Raw genomic sequence first — 26,092 nt, forward strand, 5'->3', positions numbered from 1 at the left:
AGGAGCCTGGTAGGCTATGGGGTCGCTAAGAGTCGGACACGACTGAGCGACTTCACTTTCACTTTTCCCGTTCATGCACTGCAGAAAGAAATGGCAACCCACTCCAGTATTCTTGCCTGGAGAATCCCAGGAATGGCGGAGCCTGGTGGGCTGCCATCTATGGGGTCGCACAGAGTCGGACACGACTGAAGCGACTTAGCAGCAGCAGCAGTCATTAACCATAGTCAAGGATCTTTAATTCCTTCTCAAGGGCTACAAATAATATTCTGAGCCATATCTCTTGAGCTGTTTATACTAAAACTACACCAAGTGGAGAAGTTACCTACATGATGACCAGACTGTAGCCATGATATAAGCTGCCTCAGTTCTTTAGAATTGACCTCAAGAAATAGAAACAAACTGACACTGGAACTAAAGATTAACTGTATGTAAAACAACCAAGATGACACTGTAAGATCTCCCGTGACCAATTCAAGATGACTGTTAGAGCTGACTGTGTTATTTCTGCATGTAGTCTTCTCCTTCTGTTTATAAAGCTCTCACCCACTGATTTTCATTGGGGGGAGTCAGCCTTTGGACAGATGTCCACTTTCTCCCTAGATGCCAGCATCTAAAATAAAGCAAACTTTCCTATCCACCAACCTTCTTTTCCTTTCCTGACCCCTTTATTGGCTTTTGAGCGGCAAGCAACTGAACCCCTACATTGCAGTAACACTACTTCTCTGAGTTCATGACAGAGAGTTGGGAGTGGGCATGGAGTCACTGTAGATCAGTAATCGGAAGGAAAGCTGATGCAGACCAAGAGCCAGCTGGAACTTGCCAGCACCTATAGGTGCATTTGTATCTTTCAGTCCCTGTATCGAACCACGCTGACCTACGGAGATGGTTACTGCTTCATTTTTGCCTTCCAAAAATTACATAAAGTCCTCTTTTGGCCAATGCTAACTTAGGGAAGAACATTCTAATACATGTAGTTCTGGTAAAAGTGACACTCTACAAACTACCACAAGAGTCTGGAGTAAACGGACAGGTCACTAGCATTATAACACGGCATGCCTCTTCTTTCTAACAATGGTTCTTGCCATCATAGATAGAAAAAACTCAAGAATTAAGGAAAACTGCAACGCTGAGGGCAGAAAAAAACAAAAGTCTTCTTTTTACACTAAAACATGAAAGGTATAATGGGAATAAGCAAGTAAAACTGTCCAATTTGCATGTCTAAGGGAGAAATGATCTAGTAAAATTACTTTCTCAAGTTAATAAGGAATTGCTTCCTCATTAATCATCACTGTCATTAAGCAAGATTCAACTAGAATCTTTGCTACTCATCTATTATAGCTTATAAATGTAATATAAAGTTTTTTGCATTTATTTTCTCAAATTTTTGAAGGGAAAAATAAAACTTAGAAGGTCCACAACATGAAAAGGAAGATGGCAAGAGAAGCGCTAAATGATCACACTCCATCAATCTGAATGGGACTGATGGAATGTGAAATAAGTTCTAGGGCAAAAATTCACCATGGAACAGTAGGAAATGTCAAATATTATTTATTTGTTTAGCATTATAAAGCACAGGTAGGAAAAGAGAAATGGAAAAAATGTTTTCCTTAAATAAAATGTCTAAACCATTTTGGGCACTGAAATGTGTCCTATGTCCCTCAAATAAGAAATGTAAAGCCATTGCTGTTTTGAAAAAAATAAATATTTTTCTAAAAACCAAAGTATAATAGTAAATATGGACTATCACAGTAAAACTAGCTTACAAAAACAAATTAAAATGACATATGATAACCTAGTAATAGACTGCCTAAATAATCAAAATGAACAAGAAAATCTTTATCTGAATTATTTTAATTAATTGTTAAAGATGTTTTCAATTTAAAATAAATTATTATTTCAGAACTGCTACATGAGTTGCTAAGCACACAAAGATGAATAAGATATATGTAAGGGGAAAGTTGCTGTTTATATTAGCCTTGCAAAATCTAAACCTCCTTCTAGTTTGTGTGCAGGGTCTCTATTATCTTGGTGGCAGATCAAAAGCTTCTTCCCTTACAGGAGCTGAAAATGTTAGCTTTTTCATTCTTGCACATTCCTAGTCATTCTTGCAAATAAAGAATAATCTTATGAGTGAGGCTCTGGCAATTGAATGCAACTATACATGACTCTAACTCATTCACACTGTCTGCAGATGGAGGCTGCAAGGTCAGGGCACAGAGAGGTCTATGGAAAAGCCGAGCAACAGTACAATTGGTGTTCTGTCATGGTTTCCTCATTGGACCAGTTCTGATACGGGATTTGGACTTTGTTCCTAGAAACATTTTTCCACACCTAGATTTCTAGCCTTCCATTAAACCTGGCAGGTATCCAATATTTTTTCAATAAACTCCTGCTTCATTGGAGTATCTGCCGCCTGAAAATAAGAACTCTGAGTGATGCACACGTTTCCTAGCCTTAGAGCTCAGCCTGAAAAGAGAATCCATATAAAAGGCACATACATGATATATCTAATTAACAATCAACATTTCCATTGTGAGGTCTCAAAGGCACTTCAAACTTGTTGTTATCTTTTAGTTGCTAAGTCATGTCCAACTTCTTTGCGACCCCATAGTCGCAGAGGAGCCTGCCAGGCTCCTCTGCCCATGGGATATCCCAGGCAACAATACCAGAGTATGTTGCCATTACCTCCTCCAGGGGATCTTCCCCTCCCAGGGATTGAACCAGGGTCTCCTGCATTGCAGGCAGATTTCTTTGCCACTGAGCCACTGGGGAAGCTCCATTTCAAAAAAGCTCCAACTTGAACTCAAACTGGGCCCTCTGTCACTGTTCTCTGAGTCAGTGATTGGTATCATTCTTCTGATTATTCATGGCAAAAAACAGTAAAACTTCTCGAAACTCCCTCTGCCTCATTCTCAATATCTAATACATCATCAAATCCTATCAATCTGGCCTCTTAAACATCTCTCTAATCATTTACTACTCTGCAGTATAATCACCATCCTCAAAGGCTTAAGCTTCCATGCTGTCTCACGGGACTGCCTTCATCAGCTACCCTTCTAAGTTACTGATGACCACATTATGGCTTCCTTCCAAAGTATTTTTCACAAAGTGGTCTTTTTAAAACTCATATCAAGCCATATGATTCACTTATTCCAACTTCTCAATAGTTTCTCAAGGTTCTGGATCCTCTAGCCCCTGCATGTCTTCCCACTATCATTTCTGGCCACTTTCTGCCCCTAGTATTTGCATTCCAAACACGCTAGCTTTCTTTCCTGTTCTCATTGCTCCCGACCCTTCTCCTTGTTTTGTATCATTACGTTCTACTCATCCTTCAAGTTTTAGTTCAAATATCACAACCTAAAGGAAGTCTTCAATGAATGTTGGACTATATCTGGTATTCTTGTTAAAAGCAATCAAAGCTCCCTGTATTTTTATTTATAGCATTTATCACAGTTTACAATTTACAACATAGTACCTATACTTAACAATGCTGTATTGTACACTAAAAAAATTTGTTAAGACAACTCAAGTTAAGGGGGTCTTACCACAAAAAAGGATGGGAATAAGAGGAAACTTTTGGATGTGATGGATATGCTTATTACCTTAATTGTGATAATGGTTCATGAAAGTATGTATATGTTCAAACCCATTAAATCCTCCACATTAAATACACACAATTTTTTTGTATATCAACTATAATGCAACATTGTTGCTAAAAAAATTTTTAATACAGACCTACTGCTGTTGATGTGTTGATCAATATTTTAAAAAATCATCTTGAAGGGGTGTATGTGACTTACAATTTGAAATAAATTTAAACTATTTAAATTACTTTATTAAAATGATTTTTAAAATTTTTACAATTAAAAAATAAACTATAAATGCTCTTTATTATAAATTTTATGTAGTCTGTTGATTTTCACAGAATGCTTTTGTTATTTTTTGCTGAACTGTTATATCCACAGCCAACCTATAATTGCAATTGACAAACTAGTGTAGTTCCAATAGGAATGCTAATTGATGTTTCCCTTTACATTAACAAGTACGATAAAATAATGAAGCATGTCATAACTCACTCATTCATCAATGATATAAAGGACTTTTTAATAGATTTTAATAATGGAAGAGTACTTCTTTTTTGTTCTATTCACCATTTAATGACTACAAATACAGCATACTTTTACATTTAATCACATTATTAATATTTTCTCTATTACTATCTTAAGTCTAGGTAGTCAAAACAATAAATCAAGCTCTGTTTAATAAAATTTGCCAATTTCTGTGGGAAAATACTCCCACAATGGCCAATTGCAACTACCAACAAAATGTCATTAACATAGAGTAGGGAATGATATACACACAGTATCACACTGCTATCGCATATGTCCACCATGATAATACAATAGACAGAGATAACCCTAACAGCATAGATAATAGAAAAATGTAGCAAAATAACTAAGAAAGATATGTTTTGAATATTTATTATCTTTGTTTTTCAAGGTAATAACATATTTAATCAAAAATACCTTAATGTGAAAAAGGTGAACTATTTTTTTCTGTGTACACCGCTGATGTTATTTTGGAAATATTAAGGCAACTTTTAAAAATATTACACATAATTTTTAATAATGACTCCATGTAATAACTGACTTACAATGTTTCTTGAAACTTTAACAACTGGTTCTTGAAAGCCAGTAGAAGCTAACTCCAGCATGTTGTAGGCACCACCAGCATGGTGCAGCTGTGTACTTGTTCCTCTCTTAGCTGGAATGACAATTCTATATTTCTCTATTTCCTTTATATAACTCTAAACTAGTATCAATATTGGTATTTTACTGTGTGTATTCATAATTCACAAAACTCTTAATGTGAGTAAAACAATTTTAACTTATTTCAAATATTTAATATACTTTTTAAATAAAATATCACTAAAAATATGTTGGTCAAATATAAACTCCAATATACATTCTCATTCTAATAAAAATTATGAGCAAATAAACTATTACAAGTAAAATAATTAATCAAAAATAACAAAGCATACAACATTAATGTGAATAAGTTTTCATTATATACAATGTTATTTAGTTTAAAAAACAAATTGTGTCAACAATAGCATTATTAGTCATAGATATATTTTTGTATAAAGATTTCCAGCTGCTATAAAGGTTCTCTCTGACTCAGCTCTGGTCAGAAAAATGTTAAAGAGATGGTTATAAGCTATCTTCAAATATTTTACCCTGATTCCTTTATCTTCAAAGAATTTCATCATTTTTCAAGTTGGTAAAAATATTGATATCTTTGGAGAGCTCTATTTGAACAGCTCTTAGCATTCTTGCAGGGACTGCACTGTGTTTCACAGCAAGTTACAGTTTCTGATTCAAAGAAAGCATTTCACATTTTGTGTCATCATCTTTAGTTTCAAAATATATAGATGAATATTCCAGGACAGAGACACTGGTAGAAACTTCAGTGCCCTCATGTTCATATCCTACTTGTTTGGAAAACTTTAAACTGGGCACAAACAAAACCTTGTGTGCACCAGGACCCCAGAGAAAGGCTGCCTGTGAGTGTCCAGGGGTCTCTGGCGGAGGCGTGGGTTGGTGGTGACCTGCTACAGAGTCAGGGGCACTGAGGGCAGCAATGTGTGCATGGGACCTTCTGAAAGACTTCACCATTATTTTCATTACCTCCACCATAGTTTGGCCTTAGGTCAAAAAATAGGGAGGGAACACAGTCCTGCCCATCAACATAGAACTGGATTAAAGATTTACTGAGCATGGCCCTGCCCATCAGAACAAGACCCAGTTTCACCCTCAGTCAGTCTCTCCCATCAGGAAGCTTCCATAAGCTTCTTATCTTTCTCCATCAGAGGGCAGACAGAATGAAAACCACAATCACAGAAAACTAACCAATCTGATCACATGGACCACAGCCTTGTTTAACTCAATGAAATTATGAGCCAGGCCACCCAAGACGGATGGGTCACGGTGGAGAGTTCTGACAAAATGTGGTCCACTGCAGAAGTGAATGGCAAACCACTTCAGTATTCTTGCCTTGAGAACCCCATGAACAGCATGAAAAGGCAAAAAGACAGGACACTGAAACATGAACTCCCCAGGTCAGTAGGTGCCCAATATGCTACTGGAGATCAGTGGAGAAATAACTACAGAAAGAATGAAGGGACAGAGCCAAAGCAAAAACAATACCCAGTTGTGGATGTGACTGGTGATGGAAGTAAAGTCCAATGCTGTAAAAAGCAATATTGCATAGGAACCTGGAATATTAGGTCCATGAATCAAGGCAAATTGGTAGTGGTCAAACAGGAGATGGCAAGAGTGAACATCGACATTTTAGGAATCAGCAAACTAAAATGGCCTGGAATGGGTGAATTTAACTCAGATGACCATTATATCTACTACTACTGTGGGCAGGAATCCCTTAGAAGAAATGGAGGAGCCATCATAGTCAACAAAAGAATCCAAAATGTAGTACTTGGATGCAATCTCAAAAATGACAGAATGGTCTCTGTTCGTTTCCAAGGCAAACCGCTCAATATCACAGTAATCCAAGTCTATGCCCCAACCAGTAATGCTGAAGAAGCTGAAGTTGAACACTTCTATGAAGAACTACAAGACCTTCTAGAACTAACACCCAAAAAAGATGTCCTTTTCATTATAGGGGACTGGAATGCAAAAGTAGGAAGTTAAGAAATACCTGGAGTAACAGGCAAATTTGGCCTTGAAGCACAGAGTGAAGCAGGTCAAAGGCTAATAGAGTTTTGCCAAGAGAATGTACTGGTCATAGAAAACACCCTCTTCCAACAATACAAGAGAAGACACAATACATGGACATCATCAGTCGGTCAAAAGTGAAATCAGATTGATTATATTCTTTGCAGCCAAAGATGGAGAAGCTATATACAGTCAACAAAAGCAAGATCAAGAGCTGACTGTGGCTCAGATTACGAACTTCTTATTGCAAAATTCAGATTTAAATTGAAGAAACTAGGGGAAACCACTAGACCATTCAGGTATGACCTAAATCAAATCCCTTATGATTATACAGTGGAAGTGACAAATAGATTCAAGGGATTAGATCTGATAGAGAGAGTGCCTGAAGAACTATGGACAGAGGTTCATGATATTGTATAGGAGGCAGATATCAAGACCATCCCCAAGAAAAAGAAATGCAAACAGACAAAACGGTTGTCTGGGAGACCTTACAAATAGCTGTGAAAAGAAAAGTAGCTAAAGGCCAAGGAGAAAAGGAAAGATATACTCATTTGACTGCAGAGTTCCAAAGAATAGCAAAGAAAGATAAGAAAGCCTTCCTCAGTGATCAGTGCAAGCAAATAGAGGAAAACAATAGAATGGGAAAGACTAGAGATCTCTTCAAGAAAATTAGAGGTACCAAGGGAACATTTCATGCAAAGATGGGCTCAATAAAGGACAGAAATGGTATGGATCTAACAGAAGCAGAAGATATTAAGAAGAGGTGGCAAGAATACACAGAAGAACTATACAAAAAAGATCTTGATGACCCAGATAATCACAATGGTATGATCATTCACCTAGAGCCAGACATCCTGGAATGTGAAGTCAAGTGGGCCTTAGAAAGCATCACTAAGAACAAAGCTAGTGGAGGTGATGGAATTCCAGTTGAGCTATTTCAAATCCTAAAAGAGGAGGCTGTGAAAGTGCTGCACTCAATATGCCAGCAAATTTGGAAAATTCAGCAGTAGCCATGGGACTGGAAAATGTCAGTTTTCATTCCAATCCCAAAGAAAGGCAAAGCCAAAGAATGCTCAAACTACTGCACAATTGCACTCATCTCACACACTAGCAAAGTAATACTCACAACTCTCCGAGCCATGCTTTAACAGTATGTGAAACATGAACTTCCAGATATTGAACCTGGATTTAGAAAAGGCAGACAAACCAGAGATCAAATTGCCAACATCCATTGGATCATCGAAAAAGCAAGAGAGTTCGAGAAAAAATTCTACTTCTGCTTTATTGACTATGCCAAAGCCTTTGACTGTGTGGATCACAACAAACTGTGGAAAATTCTTCAAGAGACGGGAATACCAGACCACCTGACCTGCCTCCTGAGAAATCAGTATGCAGGTCAGGCAGCAACAGTTAGAACTGGACATGGAACAACAGACTGGTTTCAAATTGGGAAAGGAGTACGTCAAATCTGTATACTGTCACCCTGCTTATTTAACTTATATGCAGAGTACATCATGTGAAATGCCGGGATAGATGAAGCACAAGCTGGAATCAAGATTGCTGGGAGAAATATCAATAACCTCAGATATGCAGATGGCACTACCCTTATAGCAGAAAGCAAAGAAGAACTGAAGAGCCTCTTAATGAAAGTGAAAGAGAAGAGTGAAAAAGTTGGCTTAAAACTCAACATTCAGAAAACTAAGATTATGGCATCTGGTCCCATCACTTCATGGCAAATAGATGTGGAAACAGTGGAAATAGTGAGAGACTTTATTTTGGGTGGCTCCAAAAAAACTGCAGATGGTGACTTCAGCCATGAAATTAAAAGACGCTGGCTCCTTGGAAGAAAAGTTATGACCAACCTAGACAGCATATTAAAAAACAGAGACATTACTTTGCCAACAAAGGTCATCTGTCAAAGCTATGGATTTTCCAATAGTCATGTATAGATGTGAGAGTTGGACTATAAAGAAAACTGAGCACCAAAAAATTGATGCTTTTGAACTGTGGTGTTGGAGAAGACTCTTGAGAGTCCCTTGGACTGCAAGGAATCCAGCCAGTACATCCTAATCAATCCTAATATTCACTGAGGGGACTAATGCTGAAGTTGAAACTCCAATACTTTGGCTGCCTGATGTGAAGAACTGACTCTTTTGAAAAGACCCTGATGGTGGGAAAGATTGAAGGTAGGAGGAGAAGGGGATGACGGTGGATGAGATGGTTGGGTGGCATCACAGACTCAATGGACATGAGTCTGAGTAATCTCCGGGAGTTGGTGATGGACAGGGAAGCCTGGCGGGCTGCAGTCCATGGGATCACAAAGAGTCAGACACAACTGAGCAACTGAACTGAACTGATATCACTTTGGGTTTAAAAAAAAGGTGGGGGGGAGGGTTATTTAACAAATTTTTCTTCTCCACCATGAATTGCATATATTGTTTTATTGACTGTGATGTCAAAACATAACTGTTGTACGTCAGTTATATCTCAATAAAGATGGAAAAAAGTTAAATGGGAAGCACCTTAGAAAAATAAAATGTCATGTTTTATATTATTTTAAATACCATACTTTCTATTATTTTAAAATGCCAAAATACCATAAGATACTATATCCCTCTGGCAGCTATTAATTTTTTTGCCTTTTTGGATATAGTCTATTTCAGTCTATGAACTACCCAGAGCTACCATCCCTGATGTAGTAGGTATAGTCAGAACTTCAATATGTCCTTCCCAATTGTAGATACCCTGAGAGAAGCTCTACAAAGGCCATCTCTGGACAGCTGCTATGGCCTGGACAGCACTCTAAGTTCTGATATCTCTCCAGCTAAACAAGAAAGGATAGCCTTAGCTTGCCTGATGACTTAAATTGTGTCTGATCTAGTCAATGTACAACATTTGGGGTTTGTTTGATTGTTTTATTGATGGCCAATGGGACAGGGAAGGAGAGATGCAGGAGATGAGCTGCTGAGAATGGTGTTAGGGTAAGAAAGAGGAGGCAAGAAAGGGAAGATAAAGGAATCGGGAAAACTGCCAATAAGTATGAACAAGTTATTGATCAATACTTGAAATAATAGTATCCCACCAACAAAATATATCAGTCTCTCAGTACTTAATATTAGCTTAATATACAGGGCATTAATTTTTTTTAAATACAGTGTAACCAACATCACTACTGGCTCAGTGACTTTGATAATACTGATACCTAGCAAAGAACAATGTCCCCAAACTGAAAAAAATATAATCTTGTTCTGGCATTAGGGAACTGTATGTTAAAAGAGCTAGAAAAGTGAATAGGTATAGAGAGAAAAACTTTCTTTAATTATCCTTTCAGATTTAGCTCCCTCCCTCCCCCCCCCAAAAAAAAACACTAAAAAAAGTCAATTGGCAATTTCAACAATAGGGAGATAAACTTGCTCTTTGATATGTTTATTTTAAGTGGCTTTGATATCAGTATACTGCAGATATATAAGGAGGGTCCCTCAGGATGATGACATAGATCGTTCTGGACATCATCCTCCTAAGAAGATGGACTAAAACTATCCATCCAGAAACCGGGGGTGAGGCTGAAGCACCCCTCTGGACAACAGAGGAAGAGAAGGACTACATTAGAAGAGTGGACATCTCATTTCATCTTCTCCTGCCCTCAGATTGGCATTTATACCGTCACCTCCCCTGGTTCTCAAGTCTTCAGATTCAGACCGAATTACACCCACCAGCTTTCCTGGGTCGCCAGCTGGCAGACTGGAGAACCTGGGACTTTTGAGAACATGAGCCAGTTCCTCATAATAATTCATATATATGATACACTGGTTCTGTTTCTCTGAGAAAACCTGACTAATAGAATTATCTATAGGGGAAGGAAGGGAAAAAGCAAAAGAGAACAAGGATAAAGCTAGAATTTTCAGAATACATCTTGCTTTGTGTATTTGATGTTGGGAACATATACATAATTATATATTCACATAATTATAAAATTTAAAAAATTTAAAGCAATCCTTAAAAAAGCAAAAGCAAAAAAATGAATAAACTAAATAATATAAAAGGTTAGTAGCATAACTGCACACACCATTATCTCAAGTGTTTTTTAAACTACTGTAATTTGGCCCAAAATGTCTGGTGGAATATATATACTAAGCTGCAAATAAATTTTAAAAAGCTGCAAAAAAATTCTTTAACTGTTTGCAGCAATCATACCATTGAAGGTAATGTTGTTATTGGTATACTGAGTGTATTATGAAAAAAAGAAAATGAATAATTCTATTGGCATTGGTGAAAATAGGAATTTTTAGCAGAATACAAAAAGAAGCAAATATAAGATTTAAAAGGTTAAGTAAAATCTCTCTGTTCTTCAATTTGAAATAAAATTATCAATATGAAATCATGATATATTTTATCTTTATTTTTAACACACACATTTCCTAACTCTTCACTAAAAAGGCAATAGCATGCTTAATACACAGTTTGTACTTCTAAGTATCATTTTCCACTAAAAGAACTAATACTCCTTGGACAAAGAGAGGATTCTAAAACAGGGCGGGAAGTGTACAAGATGATTCTATAAAAGATTTTTTCAAACCAGAAACAAAAAAATCTATCAAAGAGTACTGAGGACAGATAGAAAGGATTCAGGAACTAAGAATGTTTTTTTCTAGCCAAAATATGGACAATCTGAGAATCAAGAAGAATAATAACTGTAATGTATTGAAAAATCAAAAATGTCAAAATTCATGAATACATAATGATACTTTTAAAAAATTATTGCACACTTTAGAAAATACTAGGGAATTAGGTCACTATTTCGAAAACATATATATTCTGACTTTCTTGCATGAATTCAGGATATTTGAGGGTAATTAAACAGTTGATTCGGGAAAGTTTCTATTTACAAAAATATTTCATGTAATAAATTATTAAAGGAGATTAAAACATCATCATTTTTCAGTTCCCAATAAAACAACATATTCAAGCAGTGATCACCAATTCCATTGCTAACATCAACAAAAGAGAAACAACCAGATATCCTGTGCCCTCTACGAATTTCCTTTGAAATTTTCTTGCAAAAAAGAAAAGAAAATCAAACTGATCTGGTCAAGACTTTAAATCTAACTACTTATTTATAAAAAGTGAGGGAGGAAGAGGAACCTATTAAAGAAAACCATGAGATGCAATTGGCAAAATCCATATTGTAAGAAAATGTACAGAATAAATTGCTATTGAAAAATTAAAAAGAGAAAGAGGTGGAAACTCAAATTAAACTAGATTTCAGATGAATATTTGCAACTGCTTGCTATTGTGAACCTATTTAGATCCCTATTTGAACAAAAATAAAATTATGAGACCATCAGGAACATTTAAACACTGACTGGATATTTCATGACATTAGGTAAATTTTTAGGAGAGATCATGACATTGTGATTACATTTTAAGGATATCATTTAGAAACAAATACTGAAATGGTTGTTTAAGAAATGATATAAACTGAGGAATATTAATAGGTGAAAGAGATTGACCATTTTTTTTAATCATTGTAATCACTGTTAAAGTCATGCCCGTCAGAAGAGAATTCACTATACTGATTTCAAAAACATATATGTTTGAAATGTTTCATAACAAGAAGCTTTTTAAAGTATGATATTTTTAGAAACTAAAAATCTAGAGATCCTCAATAAGATATTAGTAAATTTCACTGTATAAAAATTCTAGAGCTCTACACACTCTAAGCAATAGATATGGAAAGACTGAAAATGCTATTTATAGTTTACAAACCAGCCCAGGGATTTAAAAAACTAAAAGGAATAAATTAAACTTTATCATTCTTACAAAAAGTAAGAAAGTTAGAAAAAAATTAAGAGAGGTAAACAGGAAATACAAAGTAAAATACAAAGTAAAATGTGAACTAGAAACTAGTTCACACATTCAGTAAAAAGTAAACACTGAGAATATAACAAAAGAAACTGAGGGATCAAGGATAATAGTAGGCAAGGTCCAAAGGCCAAAAGCCTACAGTATAGCTTTCAGCTCCCCAAAATACTACATACACACACACTCATACACACACTCATAGAGCAAGCTATTCATTCTTTCATCCAAACACCTAATGAGAAGCTACTAACTCCTTAGTAGTTTCTCTGGAAAATCGCTGTTCCATTCAGAATTGCATTTTGGGCTTCCTTCATATCTCAGTCAGTAAAGAATCTGCCTGCAATGCAGGAGACCTGGGTACAATCCCTGGGTCAGGAATATCCCCTGGAGAAGGAAATGGCAACCCACTCCAATATTCTTGCCTGGAGAATCCCATGGACAGAGGAGCCTGGCAGGCTATAGTCCATGGGATGGTGAGAATCAGACACAACTTAGCGACTAAACCACCACATTCAGAATAAGTCTGTTTTTCTTGTAAGAATAAGAAGTATTAAAAAAAAATTCAAACCCTAGGGAATGCCAATACCTGTCAGGAAATGATATGCACCATCATACTCATGCTCAAAGTCACAGGGCACCTCTGACCCTGGTCACTTGAGTCCAAGACAGATCCACAGCCATACAGATGGAATGAGAGTGCCCACACCAGGCTGAAGAGGGTCCTCAGTTTAGAAAAGTTTGGGGTGATTCCAGAAGGATATTGACAGTACAGAATCAGTAAAATCTCATTAGGAAAACAGAAATTGTGCTAAATAGTTCGAACAGAGAGCATTTACTACAAGGAACCCCTACAGAAAATGATCAAAGGACTGAAGGATCAAAACATTTCAAGTGAGGAAAACCAGAAAATGAGAACTACAAAAGCTGCTACAACCCCTTGGGCTCAAATAACAGAAGGCAGGAGACGAGATTACCAGAATCCAGAACACACTGACTGCTAAAATGCTAGGGACTGCTGCTACCCCTGAAACATCTCCATCTCTGCCTGAACCATCAAAAGCCACTGGGAACAGTAGTCACCTCTGGCCTCTGTTTTGGTACCACTGGAACCCAGGAATCACTTTGACAACTGGTGATACTACCTGTGTGTGCATGCTAAGTCGCCCTTACCAGTAACTGTACCTGAAATAATTTAAACACTTACAAATTATAGAAATTACACCCATTCTAGATTTTTGACTCCAGCAACCAAACAGCAATTAACATACTCACTAATGATTCAAGAGTTTTACAATAAGAATGAATCACTATATTCCCAAAGGCTTATTTTTAGTTGGCCCAGCTATTTATTGCTAAATATACTATCATTTAATTAATCTAGATTCTATGGTGTTCTCTAATTTTTGGATATCCCATATTTAAGACAAAGCCTAGGCTTCTCAGGTAGTAAAGAATTCCTAAGTAGAAAAGAATCCACCTGCCAACGCAGGAGATGCTGGTTTAGTCCCCTGGTTTGGGAAGATCCTACTTGCCGGGCAACAATTAAATTCATGAGCTACGACTATCAAGCCTGTGCTCTAGAGCCCAAGAACCACAACTACTGAAGCCCTGCATGCCCTAGAGCTGGTGCTCAGCAACAAGAGAAGCCACTGCAATGAGAAGCCTATGCACCACAACTCTCACTGCAACTAGAGAAAAGTCCACACAGCAACAAGACCCAGCACAGCCAAAAAATAAACAAATCAATAAATAAAATTATAAAACAAAGCTTGGTCTATTAGGTATTAACACTGACATCACAATAACTCATAAAATTACCATTATATTCTAGGAAAATATAATCAAATAATAATAGAAATCTTTTGTTCTTTAATGTATACAGTAACAAAAAATTCAGTTGATTGAAAAAAAGTCATTTTGTTTGATATATCAGGACATTTTCTAATATATAAAATGTCATCTACCAGGTATAAATGTAAAATGATGCCCTACTTTCTAAAATTCCCATTCACCCATCGTGTAATATATCATGCTTCATGCTGTTTTACATTATGTAAAATAAACAATGAATACAGACTCTGGATTCTAATGCCTGAGGTGTGAAATTAGTTCTCTGTCAAGTGTGTTTTTGATCGTTAGAGATTTAAAACATTCAGAAGTGTGTCAGTCTAAGACACATTTCTTCAGTTCACTTACAAGAAATGAAAAGTAATCTAGATATTTAAAAGAAGAGAATGAGACTGTGTAATAGAATGCACTGTGTTGTGATTTTGCACACAGTCTTTGGTATTCATTGGATTTTATGCATACTACTCACACGGGCAATAAATAGTTCACATACTCAGTTTTGCTAATTTTTCCTCTGAGGCTCCTTTACATTGCAGTTACCACAAATCCTCCATTATAACAAGATCATCTTGTTTACAGAAGTATAATCTCAAAAAACATTTGCATCTCTAATGTAATTAAGTACTTGTTCACATGGTAATACATCCCACCTAATCTTCTATTTACAAATTTCCATATCTGCACAATGAATAGAAATATTTTTGTGGTTAATAAAAATCACTGGGGACTTCTGAGCTAAGATGGTCTAATAAAACTGATGCACAGAATTTCCTTTCCCAACATTTAATTCAGTGAAATAAAAATAGCAAAACCCAGGAAAAATTCAGGAGCAGCAACTAGGCAATCTAATGCCATGAAGCTCAAAAAACAGCAGCCTAGAAGGGGGGAAAAGAGGAGGATCTGGAGCAGAGTGGCAGGAAATTTATAGTGAAGAACTTGGTCTTATCCCTCAAAAGCCAAACTGTAAGTTGTCTCTGAATACCTCCAAATCTGGGGAAAATGAAATGAGTGATGTTCTGATGTGGAGTAGACTCAGATATAGAGAACAGACACGTGGTCACCAAGGGGAAGGAAAAATGGGGGAGGACTGGACTGAGGGTCTGGAATTAGTAGATGCAAACTGGACAAGAAGCAAAATCCTATTGTACAGCACATACGCAGTATGAAAATAATATAAAAAAGAATGTATATATGTATATAGCAATCACTTCGCTGAATAGCAGAAATCAATACATTATAAGTCAATTATATGCTTCAATGAAAAATAAATTAAGATAAAAGGAATACACAGCCATTGATTGTAATTTGTTGAATAAAATCACTGCCTCTCATGGAATTAAAAGTGAGTGAGTCAACTCTGGTTTTATTTATCTGAATTTTCTTTCTTTCCTTCTTAGTAAATTTGGCTACAGGATTTTCAATTTTGGTTATCTTTTCAAAAAACCAATTCTTGGTTTTGTTGACTTTTAATGTTTTTCCACTCTGTTTTATTTCTGCTAACTAGGTTTGTTCTTTTTCTAGTTCCTTGAGGTATACAGTTAAATTGAGATTTTTTTCTTTTTTAATGTAGGTGTTTATTGCTATACAATGTCCTCACTAATACTTTTGCTGCAGTACATGTTTTGGTATGTTATGCTTCCATTTTTATTTGTCTTGAGGGGTTTTCTTTCCCCTTTTTGATGTACTCTTTGACCCACTGGTTGTTCAAGAGTGTGCTGTTTAATTTTCACATATTTGTGAATTTTCCAATTTTCCTTCTGCTACTGATTTCTAAAATGGCCAACAGTTATGTGAAAAGATGCTCAATATTAGTATCATCAAGGAAATGCAAATCAAAACCCATGTTTTGCATGTGTCAGAATGGTTATTATCAAAAACAGACAACGAGTGCTAGCAAGAATGCGGAAGAAATTGAAACCTTTACACCATGATGGTGGGAACACAAACTGGGGCAGCCACTGTAGACAGTAGCATGGAGATTCAATTCAAAAAACTGAAACTATAACTACCATTTAATTCAGTAACACCACTTCTAGGTATTCACCCAACAGAATTGAAATCAGGATCTCAAAGAGATATATCTACATACTCATGTTCACTGCACTATTCATAACAGCCAAGATGTTAAAAAAAAACTAAATGTTTATCAACAGATGAATGGATAAAGAAAATGTGCTATCTACAAACAATGGAACATTCCCAGATTTTAAAAAAGGGGGGAGGTGGCAGAATTCTGCAATTTGTGACAATGCTACCGAAAGCTCGGCCTCTCTGTACACCAGTGCCAAATCAAATCCTGGAGACAATTTTGGGTGAAGTAGAAAAGGACAGCTTTATTGCTTTGCCAGGAAAATGGTTTCAATGCAGCCTGAATATAAAGTCCTTTCTTCTCCTAAAGACTTCAACTGATTGGATGAGTCCTACCCACATTCTTGAGGGTAATATGCTTTACTCAAAGTCCACTGATATAAATGTTAATTATGCCTAAAAAAATACCTTCATGTCAACATCTAGATTTGTGTTTGACAAAACAACTGGGTACCATAGCCTAGCTTTGTTAACCCGTAAAATTAGTTAAGAGAGAAACAGTGTGAAGGAGGGAGAAAGGAAGAAGAGACAGAGGTCACAAGTTTATGGAAATAAATTGAGAATCAAAGCAGCATAATAAAGTTTAATAGCTAAATAAGAAACTATAAGTAATAGGATATATATAGCTAACAATTCAATTATCAGTCTAGAGAAAAAAAACCTGATAAAATCATATTAATAACAGATTTTAAAATGCAAACATATTAAGAAGATAAAAGTAAAGCAAATAATATGAAGGAGAAATTAGGACGATTCAAAATAAAGTTAACTGATGTCCTTTAAGTAGAAGCCTTAATAAATAAATTTCCATGGGGAAAAAAGGAATTAAATCTTCAAATCAAAAAAGCATATCAGATTTCAGGAAAATCCTAGTTAAGTTATTGAACTTCAGTCAGTCTGGCCTTGGATTTCAATACAGAATATTTTATGCCACCAGCACAAGAACAATGTGTACAGAATTCTATTAAAGCATGTAGCCATGATATTCGTCAAGTATAAAATCAACAGTCTGTCATTCTAAAACACGAAAGAATCTAGGGACCACAAAACTCATGAGCCTTTCTTCAGAAACTGCTTTGTAAAATATATCAAAATGTAAAGCTACTTTTATAAAATGAATGAAAATAACAAACTTAGAAATGGTAAAACAATGTAAAAACAAGTGATGAGCTGTGTCTCCATTTAAGTAGAATATAAATAAAAGCACATAGATTATGCTTATAGAATAGAACGTAAATGCCAGAAACCTGGACAGTATGAAAATAATAATGTTACTGACATATACCAGTAGATTAAAGAAAAATATTATAAAAGAAAACATGAGGGTACTAATTCCCCATCATCAAAAAGAAATCAATCAACACCCTCTTAAATTGAAGATGTGGTTTTAAAAAGGCTCCAAATTCTTAATGATTTTCATAATCTTTTTATTTAATCTTAAAAGGATCCTTTAAGAAATAATGACTCAAAACACTTGAGTTTTAGCAATTTTTTTTTTTAGAAATGGTTTATTTTCTGTTAACCAAATTTCCATTTTAAGACTGTGTGGAAGAACAGCTTAAAACCACTCAGGGGTCGTTCCTACCCATCCAGTGGCCTAAGCAGTGGGACCTGCAGAGCAGCCTTTGGTGGAAGGCGGAGTACTCCAGTCTTCAATGGGGAACTGCTGAATAGGCAGAGAAGGCACCTGCTCTCCTTTGGACCAGCCCGCCACCTCAGGTTGAGTAGCAGTGAACTCTGGAGCTGGAGCAGTCCATTCCCCCTGAAGTTCCTCCTTGGTTACAGCCTTCTCAGCTGCAGCCTGCTCTTCCATTTCGGTCTCTTCAGGATCTGGAGTGGAGATCAGGCATGACCTCCCATGGGTGTTCTTGGAAGATGGTGCCATGCACGAACAGAACTTCTCGGCCGAGCATCCACCACATCAGACTCACTGAGCGAGTTCCCTTTTTAGGATCTTACAGCAGGATACATCAACTCAGTCTTAAAATAATACTTTTGTAGCAAGTATTACTATCAAGCTCCACTCACTGGCCCAGAAACCCTTGTGGTGTTTTAGAAAATCTTGCCCCTTGTGGAGCACACTGCCTATACTTGTGACTTCATCGGCCAGTGGCCTCAACTCCAAACGTTAACAATGTGCAGTTAGCAACTTCTTTCACTCCAACTTATTTTCATTTGCTACCTCTTGTTGTTGTTCAGTCACTAAGTGGTGTCCAACTCTTTGCCACCCCATGGATTGCAGCACGCCAGGCTTACCTGTCCTTCACTATCTCCTGGAATTTGCTCAAATTCATGTCCATTGAGTTAGTGATGCCAACCAACCATTTCATCTTCTGTCATCCTCTTCACCTCCTGCCTTTAATCTTTCCCAGAACTGAGGTCTTTTCCAATGAGTCAGCTCTTTACATCAGGTGGCCAAAGTATTGGAGCTTCAGCATCAGTCCTTCTAATTTGCTACCTTTAAATTCAAATAAAACTTAATACATTTCATTCTTAAGATATCTCTTACAACATGGTCTTGTTTCATGAAAAATATTTTTCAAAGCCTTCTTTCTAGCCTCTATTTACATACATACATAGAAAAATTATGGAATAATGTTCACTTAACATTGTTTGTTGGGGGTAGTGAGACTGGAGATCATATTTATCACTTTCTTTTCTGCAGTTTTTTGAATTCTTAAATCCTTCATTACACAAATAATAAAGCAATTTTTCTATGAAAAGAAGTTTTGGTATCAAATGACAAGAATGAGTTCCACAGACATAATGTCTTCTAGATACATACACGGAGAAGGCAATGGCAACCCACTCCAGTATTGTTGCCTGAGAATCCCAGGGACAGGGGAGCCTGGTGGGCTGCCATCTATGGGGTCGCACAGAGTCCGGACATGACTGAAGCAACTTAGCAGCAGCAGCAGCAGCTATATACGAAAGTTACAATACATTGACATAAGTATTAGCTTTTCAAAGGCATGTGTACCTCATTTCCAGAATTAGATAATAATTTTCTTGCAGAGAAAAGTGAAAGTTCAGAGTTGTTAATGATGCCTACCAAATCACTAGGCACTTAAAAATTACATGTTTATAATTCCATGCATGGCATGCATGCATGCTCAGTTGGGTCTGCCTCTTTGTGACCCTATGGACTGTAGCCCTCCAGGCCCCTCTGTCCATGGAATTTTCCAAGCAAGAATACTGGAGTGGGTTGCCATTTCCTTCCCCAGGGGATCTTCCAGACCCACAGATCCAAACCCTGTCTACCGTATCTACTGCGTTGGCAAGTGTATCCTTTATCACTGAGCCCCTTGGGAAATCCTTATAAATATACATTTGTACACAAAAAATAAATTTTAAGGTTTGGTTTTTCTTTTCTTTCTTTTTTTTTTTTTTGCATTTTGAACCATCATTCTGTTAGCAATCAAAAATTAGTCTAGTATTCAAATATATGTCTGGTGTTTTTTTTAAACACATGTAAAACTTTTAAAACATAAAACACAGAATAATCTTATATCATGATTTCTCTGAAGGAAGAAAATTAAAAGATATTTACATTTGCATCTGTAAAGAACCTCTGGAAGAATATAGAATAACAGAGTTAGTGGTACCTTAAATTTGCTAATCAGACATACTTCCATTTTCCCTCCCTATTCTTTTCGTCAAGATTTTAAAAAATATCTAAAGTGATCAAAACAATTTTTTTCAACAATACTTATTACTCAGACCTACATGAATCTAAGTGGCAGCTGCAGTAAAGCAAAACTCTCTGATCATTCCTCCTAACCTTATTGGTTCCCTTGCTAGTAAAAAGGGTGTGAAAAGGGATTAAATTCTCATTTACCCAAGAACCCTCTCAAGTGATGTTCAACTCAAGGTGTCTGGACTACAGCTGCTGACAACTGCCATAAAACGGGGGAAGACGCACATGAAAAGGATAGAAAATTATGTACAAGCGAAGTATACATATAAATACTTGCCCTTCAAGCTGAAAGGGAAGACATAGACATGCACATTAAGAAATAAATAGTTAAATAAAATAATTGATTAATTATGCCCTGTTAACTCCTTATTTGACTTCAAGGAGGAGGATATATGATAAATATATACCATGGTAATCTGGCAATTTTTTAAATTAGTTTGAAAGTGGGGATGGTAGGAGAGGAGAAGTAAATATTCTTTATGTTTACTCTACTTTGGACTTAGAGCTTCATTTTATAAACCAGGGCTCCAAAGTTTGGACTCGGAAAACTTGGGATGAAAAGACAGCAGTTACCTAGGCCAGATCTTTTCCCATGTACTCACTCAATGTGTTACATTTAACAGAACTAATGTACCTTTGAACAGAAATGACAGTCAAGCCACAATAAAAGCAGCTTTGTCTTCAGTCTGAATATTCTTTAAATGAGAGCAGATTTTTTTTTAAACTAATTTATTAAGCGGTGACATAGTGAGTCGTTTAGGTAAAGCAGGGTCTATTCTCCAAAACTGGGGGTACCTCAGCAAGCCCATTAGTGAAATGACTACAAAGATACATTGCTGGAATAATTGATTTGGATCACTAAGAAGGTCAAATTGGACACATCAGTATTTCATTATCCTATTAGTCAGCTAAAGATAAACTAGCACTTTAATAAAATTGAATTAAATGTATTCTGTAAGTCCAAGTCTTAATAACCATAGCCAAAATGCCAGTTGAGCCACAAAAAATTATCCTAAGTGTTTAAAAAACCTCAAAATACTGTTCTGTAAATTAAATGAAAGTCTTTTCATGTTTGTACCCAAGTGTCTATGTCAATGTATTTATGGGTATGTGTGTATGCATATATGGAGTAAGAGTCTGAAAAATGATATATGGGTAGGCTTTATGAAGATAACATATGGGTATGATTTATAAAAATATACATAGTCTGAAAAATTATTTATAAAAATGTATATATAGTCTGAACTGAAATATGATTTTCTCATTCTTCAATAAAACTGAGTTCCTTTCTTTATGTTTTATAATTAGGCTTATTTCTTATCCCTACAGGAGAAGGCAATGGCAACCCACTCCAGTACTCTTGCCTGGAAAATCCCATGGATGGAGGAGCCTTGTAGGCTGCAGTCCATGGGGTCACTGAGTCAGACATGACTGAGCGACTTCACTTTCACTTTTCACTTTCATGCATTAGAGAAGGAAATGGCAACCCACTCCACTGTTCTTGCCTGGAGAATCCCACAGACGGGGGAACCCGGTGGGCTGCTGTCTATGGGGTCGCACAGAGTCGGACACGACTGAAGTGACTTAGCAGCTTATCCCTACAAACAGAAAATTTTACTATACCACAGTTTAGTTTTCTATTGTTGTTTAATTATTTATATTAAGCAATAAAAAATCCTTTGGGAGGGATTTCCTTGGTGGTCCAGTGGTTAAGAATCTGCTCCCCAATGGGATATGGGTTCCATCCCTGGTCTGGGAAGATCCCACCTGCTTTGGAGCAGCTAAGCCTGTGCACCACAACTACTGAGCCATACTCTAGAGCCAAGGAGCCACATGTTAGCCTGTGTGTTGCAACTACTGAAGACCCCGCGATACAGCCCCATGCTGCACAACAAAAGAAGCCACTGCAATGAGAAGCCCATGCCTCAAAACTAGAGTAGCCCCTACTCACCACAACTAGAGAAAACCAGCACACAGCAATGAAGACCCAGCATAGCCAAAAATGAATTAATCAAATGATTAAATGTTAAAAATCCTTAGGGAAAAAATTCTAATCAGTTCTTTTACCTACGTAACTGATTCACATTTGTATCCTTTAGCTCAGCTAGTAAAGAATCTGCCTGCAATGAAGGAGATCCTGGTTTGATTCCTGGGTCGGGGAGTTCCCCTGGATAGGGATAGACTACCCACTCCAGTATTCCTGGGCTTCCCTGGTGGTTTAGATAGTAAAGAATCCGCTTGCAATAGGGCAGACCTGGGTTCGATCGCTGGGTTGGGAAGATCCCCTGGAGGAGGGCAAGGTAATCCATTCCAGTATTCTTGCCTGGACAATCCCCTTGGACAGAGGAGCCTGGCGGGTTATACAGTCCATGAGGCCACAAAGAGTTGGACACAACTGAGTGACTAAACACAGCATATAGGTAAGTTTTAGAAATCGCTTATCTAGAGTGCATTAACACAAGGCAGATAAAACATGGCTTACAGATGTTATTACAATGTGGCATTCTGTTTCATGTTTCATATTGTTTGACTTCGTTTCTCATAATACCTGTTTAGCAGTTGTTAGGTGCTAATTATAAATTTGAAGAACTCCCAATCATCCAAACAGACATGTAGACACTGATTTGTATTAAAATACAAATTGCACACTTTAAGCTTTAATCATATAAATGTATAAACGTGAATGCTAATCTATTAATGTTCAAATTGTGTAGATTAATATGCTCCTAATGTTACAGCTCATGGGTGTTTTGAAAGCTAACCAAATTGAAAACACCACTCCTGACAATGCAAGGATGCTTTTGCTATTGCTGTTAGACCAGCGTCTTGTTTCTAAATATATATAACACAACAATTTGAAAGACTTAAAATTCTATGAAAATGTAGATTAGTAACATATAAATGACTTTCTAAATCTCTTTTTAAGCCATGCTCAATGTTTATGAGAAACTGGTAATCAAGATATGGAAAAATGGAACAACCCCACTCTAACATGTTGATTACAGCTCCTCCCTGATCTCTACCAACAGTTTACTTCAGTTTATTTTTTTAAAGCTCATAATTTATATGAAAAGACATGGGTTGAGATGAAAATGTGTAGAAGAAAACAATCCTCATAAAATAAAAGAAGTGCTGGCTTGCTTAAGGATGACATAGCATCTATCAGTAAAATGAAACAGCTGTCTCCAAAAACAAAGATAAAAGTGGAAGACCTTCATAAGGAAACGGAGAGGGAAAACCATGCTATTTCATTCGAACTCAAGAGTCCTGAAGACAAAGAAAGGTCAGTCATTGACGGGTACATCAGCTGTTGTAGAACTACTCACACTGAACGCTGAGGTCCAGGGGGTCAACTTTGTTCTGAGCGGTTTCAGTCTAAATGCCAACTGTTCAGAGATCTTTCCCAGCCACTCTCCCTTGTGTAGTTGCAGCTCATTCAACCAGCCCAGCAGCACTATTATTTATCCCTCACCCTGTTCATTTCCTTCAAGGAACTTAGCACTTAACTGTTTTTCCCACTGCTCCAAGAGAGCAGGGTTCTCTTAGAATTTGTCCACCACTTTATTTGCAGCATCTCTCACACAGTGCCTAGCACACATAGTAGGCATGCAAAAAATAGTCATTGAATTAATCAACAAATATTCCACTGCAACAGAGAGAATACCAAGGCCCAACTAGTCCTAAAAAAGATGAGCTGCGACTCCCTAAAGATGGATTCTGGATCTTCTATCTCATCATCATAGTTCTCTTCCTAACTGACTTTTTAGTATCACTGAACTCATCATTGTAAAAAATGTTAACAGATTTTTTAACAGACTCACAAAATTCAACACAAAAATTCTTCTCCAAAACTAAAATGCTGGCCTATGCCTCCAAGGAGACTCTATGAACCTATGAGAGAGTTTGGAACTATAGGTACTAGGTTTTTTGTATCATCTGTATGCTAAAGATATTATAATTTGTTATAGAAAGAAATATTCATTTACTGACAAAATTTAGATACTTTATACTTATTGCAGAACCAAAAAGAAAATGCGCTGTGAACTACACTTCAAAGATAGATATAATTTTTCTTTTTATGCTGGTCATAGCAAACACCCTTTTGCAACAACACAAGAGAGGACTTCACACATGAACATCACCCAACGGTCAGTACTGAAGTAACACTGATTATATTCTTTGCAGCCAAAGAGGAAGAAGCTCTATAAAGACAGTAAAAGCAAGAACTGGCTGACTGTGGCTCAGATCACGATATTCATATTGCAAAAATCAGGCTTGAATTGAAGAAAGTTGGGAGAATACTAGGCCATTCAGATATGATCTAAATCAAATCCCTTATAATTACATAGTAGAGGTGACAAATAGATTCAAGGGATTAGATCTGGTAGACAAAGTACCTGAAGAACTATGGACAGTGGTTCATAACATTGTACAAGAGACAGTGATCAAAACCATTCCAAAGAAAAAGAAATGCAAGAAGGCAAAGTGGTTGTCTGCGGAGGCTTTACAAATAGCTGAGGAAAGAAAAGAAGCAAAAGGCAAAGGAGAAAGAGAAAGATATATCCAACTGAATGCAGAGTTCCAGAGAACAGCAAGGAGAGATAAGAAAGCCTTCTTAAATTAACAATGCAAAGAAATAAAAGAAAACAATAGAATGGGAAAGACTAGAGATCTCTTCAAGAAAATTGAAGATATCAAAGGAACATTTCATGCAAGGATGGACACAATAAAGGACAGAAATGGTAAAGACCTAAAAGAAGCTGAAGAGATTAAGAAGAGGTGGCAAGAATACACAGAACAATAAAAAAAGTGCTAACAACCCAGATAACCACACTGGTGTGGTCACTCACCTAGAGCCAGACATCCAGAAGTGTGAAGTCAATTGGGTCTTAGGAAGTATTACTATAAACAATGGTAGTGGAGGTGATAGAATTCCAGCTGAGCTATTTCAAATTCTAAAAGATGATGCTGTGAAAGTGCTGTGCTCAATATGTCAGCAAATTTGGAAAACTCAGCCTGACAACAGGAATGGAAAAGATTAGCTTTCATTCCAGTCCCAAAGAAAAGCAAAGCCAAAGAATGTTCAAACTACTGTACAATTGTGCTCATTTCACATGCTAACAAGGTTATACTTAAAATCCTTCAAGCTAGCTCAGCAGTATGTGAACCGAGAACTTCCAGATGTACAAGTTGGGTTTCAAAGAGGCAGTGGAACCAGAGACCAAATCACCCACATTCATTGGATCATGGAGAAAGCAAGAGAGTTCCAGAAAAACATACTTCTGCTTCACTGACTACGCTAAAGCCTTTGACTGTGTGGATCACAAAAAAAATGTGGGAAATTCTTGATGACATGGGAGTAACAGACCACCTTACCTGTCTCCTGAGAAACCTGTATGCAGGTCAACAGTTCAAACCAGACATGGAACAACTGACTGATTCTAAATGGGGAAAGGAGTCCATCAAGGCTGTATATTGTCACCCTATTTATTTAACTTATATGCAGAGTACCTCAGGGCTTCCAAAGCGGCTCAGTAATACAAAATCCACCTGGCAATGCAGAAGATGCAGGAGATTCAGGCTCGATACCTGGGTCAGGAAAGTCCCCAGGAGGAGGAAATGGCAAACCCCTCCAGTATTCTTGCCTGGAAAATTCCATGAACAGAGGAGCCTGGCAGTACATGGGGTCTCAAAGAGTCAGATACAACTGAGCGGCTGAGCACACATGAAGAGTACATCATGTGAAATAACAGGCTGGATGACTCACAAGCTGGAATCAAGATTGCGGGGATCAATGTCAACAACATCAGATATGCAGATGATACCACTCTAATGGCAGAAAGTGGGGAGGAACTAAAGAGCCTCT

At 36.9% G+C, this 26,092-nt stretch overlaps 1 protein-coding gene and 1 non-coding gene across 2 annotated transcripts in view; both read right to left on the reverse strand.

Moving 5' to 3' along the window:
* The window catches only part of COXFA4 (cytochrome c oxidase associated subunit FA4), a 298,091-nt gene that overhangs the window by 218,476 nt on the left and 53,523 nt on the right, over positions 1-26,092 (reverse strand). The window lies entirely within an intron of this gene.
* Positions 18,523-18,672, reverse strand: LOC145524931 (small nucleolar RNA SNORA62/SNORA6 family). The gene has a single exon (XR_014067961.1). It is a non-coding gene; the product is annotated as a small nucleolar RNA SNORA62/SNORA6 family (small nucleolar RNA).

Source organism: Giraffa tippelskirchi, chromosome 10 (genome assembly GCF_054371585.1).
Source record: "Giraffa tippelskirchi isolate mGirTip1 chromosome 10, T2T-mGirTip1v1.2.pri, whole genome shotgun sequence".
Taxonomy (NCBI): Eukaryota; Metazoa; Chordata; class Mammalia; order Artiodactyla; family Giraffidae; genus Giraffa; species Giraffa tippelskirchi.